Source organism: Brachyhypopomus gauderio, unplaced genomic scaffold, assembly GCF_052324685.1.
Source record: "Brachyhypopomus gauderio isolate BG-103 unplaced genomic scaffold, BGAUD_0.2 sc86, whole genome shotgun sequence".
In the NCBI taxonomy this organism is placed as follows: Eukaryota; Metazoa; Chordata; class Actinopteri; order Gymnotiformes; family Hypopomidae; genus Brachyhypopomus; species Brachyhypopomus gauderio.
In genome coordinates, this window is record NW_027506907.1 from 466,744 (window position 1) to 471,743 (window position 5,000).

Genomic DNA, 5,000 nt, shown 5'->3' on the forward strand with positions numbered 1-5,000 from the left:
AGAGATTAAATGGTGTAACTGTTGAAAAGGGTTGCAAGGGTGAATTATATTTCAGTTCTCATAACTTCTTCAACAGAATTGGAGCTGTTGTACGCTTTTCAAAAGGGGTTTCAGTGGGGGAACCATGGAGCGCTGTGCTAATCACACAAGCATGCGTGAGCTGCACGCTCGTGTGTATGTGTGTGTTTTCAGTAATCTAAAGCACCTGATTCAGCGCGTTTGCTTTCAAGCCATCCAAGAGCTTGTCTGCGTTTGGGGAAACGTGAAGCACATAAATCTACAGAACTGCGTAGTGCATGATGGGAGCGCCTCTAAAACCTGTGTGGGGCACGCTCCCTCAAAGGCCTTTCAACCCCCTGCACACCTGCAGCTGATGTGCTCTGTGCTGGACTTTGTAGCTGCCGTCTCTGTCTCTCTACCTCACTACCGATTTCTTGTGTCCTCATCTGAACACTGGAACTGATCTGGGAACAGCGTGGAGGTTGGAACTCAAGATCCAAGAATGAATTAATGAAGAGAACACATTGTACCTGCTTCGTGGCACGGCTTGTGAGCCCCCCCCCCCCCCCCCCCCACCCCCCCCCCCCACGTACACACACGTCTCTCTCTCTCTCTCTCTCTCTCTCTCTCTCTCTCTCTCTCTGTGTCTCTGTGTGTATGAGTCACATTTCAGCATTATTATAGAATCCTACATTTGGGACACATCTAGTATATCACTGCAGTGTCATATACTGCTAGTGGTTTTATGACAGCCAGCCTAAACGGGCTGAATGGCAAAATAAGTCACCAAACAGCATCATATCACACACCCATATCAATAAGTGTCTTATCTAGTAACGGGAGTAATCTAGATGGAGCCGCATATCAATCTAATGCGCCTAAAATGAGCTCGAAAATATGATCATATTAATGGATTCGTGGATGCACAGGTGTAGTTTTTTTTGGGGGGGGGGGGGGCTGTCCTCCCTGAAGGTTTCTGCTCATGCTGCTCATATAAGGTGTTAGGCTGGGTTGAGCAGTTGAAATGAAACGTATGCTGGTGGATGGATGGATGAATGGAAAGAAGGAAGAACTACATCACCGTTGAGATTATGAATGAATCATTCCGGTGGTATTGTGAATGGTGGAAATTTGTAATTAATGGTTCATTCACACTGTAGGCCTATCATTAACTATTTTATACGTCTAGCAGAAAACTATCGTTTTACTCGACAATACGTTGTCCACTTGTTTGCGTTATGACGAATACCATTTAAAAAGAGTAATTGAGCAGTAATTCTTTTTCGTTTTCTACAAAGTGCGATTGTTTAGAAGTATATCCATTCTAAATACAATTTTGCACATGAGCGCATCTTACTGACCGTTAACCTTCTCTACAAATGAATCATTTGGATTGCTCCACCAAGTTTGTTAATGCAAGAAAAAAAATTAATCAACCACGCAAATAATTATTATTGGTACTTATTTACTACTTTAAGTTGATGCTTCGACAATGTCCTAGTTCATGTTTAATACTTAGCCATAATTAAATACACAAGAAGCAAATGCCAGATCTCCTGCGAGAACGAGCTGTGGAGCTGGCGGAATTCAGCGGGCGCGCGCACGCTCGCGCTACTCCGCTCGCGCTACTCCGCCCTCTCCATCTTTCGACTCCGCTCTCGTTTTCCACCGGAGCCTCGGTAAAGAGCATATTCCGTAAACCGCTAAGCCTCACCCAAGTTTTCACTCCACGTAAACGTCGCTTACCACACGATTTGCCAAACCTGCAATCTGAGAGACATCATCAAGGCCCGCGAAAGACAAAGGAAGTATTCATTTCTAACGGGCACGTGACGGCGCGGTGGCCAGGTCCGAGTCGCGCTCGAGACGCGCAGCACGGGTCGCGCGCCGCGTGGGGGAGAACGCGGAGATGTGAAAATATTACTCATTAAGACAAGCGGCCAAGGCTTTCCGTATGAACGCATGCGAGCGCAGCCGAACCAGAATATACAGCGCACATGTGCATGGTAGGTGTGCTTCGAGGGTGAAACGGTGCGGTTGCCAATTCGTTTTAATTAATGGAAAGAAACCGCTGGCCTGACGCTGGTTTTAGGCTGCTGCAAGCCAGAAATCTGCGTGGTGAAGCAAGGCAAAAAAACTTTAAACGCTTAACCATATTGTGCTCATATGTTCTCTCTGGTAGGCTAAACACCGGTTATGCCTGAGTTTAATTATTTATCTGTAGCCTACAAAAAGACATCCATCTTTCTGTCACGTTTTATATCACTAAATCACTCACAGTAGGCTATTTACTTTTCACGGCTGAGTCAACATTTGATCTCGCTTTGTAGGCCAAAGCACTTCACATGTGTTGCAGGCTATTTAAGTGTTTACAGGACATGTACTGTAATAAGCAACAGGCTAATTACAGTGATTACTGAAGCACTCTCGGCACCTTAGGTGTGTATAATCCATCAATTACAACAGAGACCTTGACATGTAATAGTGGGAGATGGAGAAAACACATTTTAAAAGAACTGCTTGTGGTAAGACATAAAGGTCTATAAGTCCTTAAAATCATTTACACCTCCGTGAGAGTAATAGTACTCAGTAATAGTAGTCAGCCTATTCACGATAGCCAGTGTGTATTAGGTCTCAATAAATAGAATTTAAAAAATGTAAACGATTCTTGTCGCGTAACCTGAATTAAACCTACGAGAAGTGTTGCTGTATTGGCTTGTCGAGCCAGCGCGCCGGGTAAACTTGGATGCTTTAAATTGTTCCTGCTTGTTGTTTAGACGTTCAGACACGACGTAATTACTCGGTACAAAATCTGGGCCAGTCCACTATGCTAAATAAAAGTTTTTTTGTTAGTTTGAACTTGAGGCGGCGTTAAGTTGTAGGGAGGCGGCGTGAACCTGTACGGACCGTGACCTATCCTGCACTTGGCCTTGAGACTGCTACTATGAAGCGAAGCACGGTAACGAAGAAACACGAAGAAAGGGAGGAACAGGAGAAAGAAAAGGTGAAAAAAGACATACATAGCTAAATGTATTGTCTTAAATGGGAATAAAAAATATTTAATTTAGAATTAATCTGAAAGTATCTTTTTAAAAAAGTCGGGTCCAAGGATATTCTACGGAGCAGGCCAAAGCGAAAGTATACCAACACATTCAACACGGTGACTGTTGTAAAAGGCCAAGTGGACTGAAGGAACCGAACTGTTCTCTCTTAGAGGACGGTGTGCATCCAAATGTTACAGACGCTGCTTTCTGCACCAACTCGGCAATAAAGCCACAATAAACTTATTTTCCCTAAAACAAACAAATATACTTTTTAGACTTTGCATTGATTTAACTATTAGTTGACAAGCTTTAAGACTGGGCCTAGTTTAATCCTACGTTCTGAGCCTACTTAAATAATAAAAAAAAGATCCCCCCAATAAATAACAAATAGAATAAAAAAATAAAAATAAAAAAATATAAACATTATTTTGCTACAGTGATATGTGTATAGTACGTTTATATAAGGTAGAGATTTGCTGTCACGAATGTAGTACCCCTGCGAATGAGGAACTCTGTCTCGTCACGCTACCAAGGAGGAATATTTGCTAAATGTCTGGCAACATTTCATCATTTTTGGAAAGACTGTAATTAAAGGGATATATATATATATATATATATATATATATATATATATATATATATATATATATATATATATATATATATATATATATATAGCTGCTGGCCAAGTATGAGCCCCAACGTCGATTTGAACGACATTTACTCTGCATATGACTTGTTCCTCAGCATAGAGTAGATATAACAGTGTGCGGCTTGAGTCCTATCTTGCTCATAGGAGCTGATTCTTGCTGGGTTTCTACAGACATGCTAGACCACAGCTTTGCCTCGCTGCTTAGCTGGCCAGCCAACGTGTTGCGGCACGTAAAAAAAGTCACATTATGCATAAATCGCGAGCTCCACCGTGTCAGTACAAAATTTGAAACACTGCTAAACTGTACTACAATAAATAAATAAAAAAGACAAAAACTGCTTGATCAACATTTCAGTCTGCTAACGGATGTTGAACGTGCTTTGGCTTGGTTTCAACGAGGCACTACACGCCTCCTCAGTTACAGTGTCTTGCAACAAACATTGCATTTCACAATGACTGTGAATAATTGGTTAATTCTATAAATGAAAAAGAGGTGGTGTGTCCGTCCAGTCGTGCACTCGTACTGTGAAATCCTAAGCCAAGAGCCAATACTAAACCTACACTATCAGCAGAAACTGCAAGTCACATTACTTCGTTCAGAAAAGTACCTTGGGGCATTAACAAAGTAACTTTAAAACTGTCAACTGTCACCAGCATTTCACATTACGTCTTCCGACATGCCTGTTCTAAATGCAAGTTTACTTCTCATAATTGTCAGTCACTCCGCCTGTCGTGACTTCAGTTTGGTAAATAAAACACCTTTCCCCAGACTCATCATCAAAACTAAACACAAAATTACAGCATTATTTACCCATATATACATGCATTAGACGTGCAATAATCCCGTTTCGCTGTAAACAACAACAACAACAAAACAAACTGTAAACTCGGAGAGCTGTTGCGAAGCGCGCTCCCTTTCCACCCCTCTTCGCCGCTCCTTTTATATAAAATAGATTTGGGAGAAGCGCCATTTTCTCTCCGAACCCATGCGCACTGAAACAGCATCAGAACAGACCGCTGGAGGGATGCCACCCTCGACCACGGAACCGGACACAGCGTGGAAGAAAACGCCGTTAGAACGGCGCGGAACGCAAACCCGTCTCCGAACGCAACAGTTACGGAGCAACGAAGAAGCTCGTGCCCAAACAAACGGCGAAATTCAGCACCCCGGAACATACACACAACAAATATATAAATGAACACCCGCGTTACCTGTGTCAAGCAGTACGGAGAGTACATGGTTATTTCAGAATTATACATTGAGGAGCGTTACGGAGCTGAATGGAAGTTGGCCGTAGTGTTGC

The 5,000-nt window shown here is 42.6% G+C and overlaps 1 long non-coding RNA gene across 1 annotated transcript in view; it reads left to right on the plus strand.

Moving 5' to 3' along the window:
• Positions 1 to 1,654: 1,654 nt before the first annotated feature.
• The window catches only part of LOC143493445 (uncharacterized), a 10,185-nt gene continuing 6,839 nt past the window's right edge, over positions 1,655 to 5,000 (plus strand). Inside the window, exon 1 of the long non-coding RNA XR_013125440.1 lies at positions 1,655 to 2,006. This is a non-coding gene — a long non-coding RNA (uncharacterized LOC143493445). The remainder of the gene's footprint in view (positions 2,007 to 5,000) is intronic.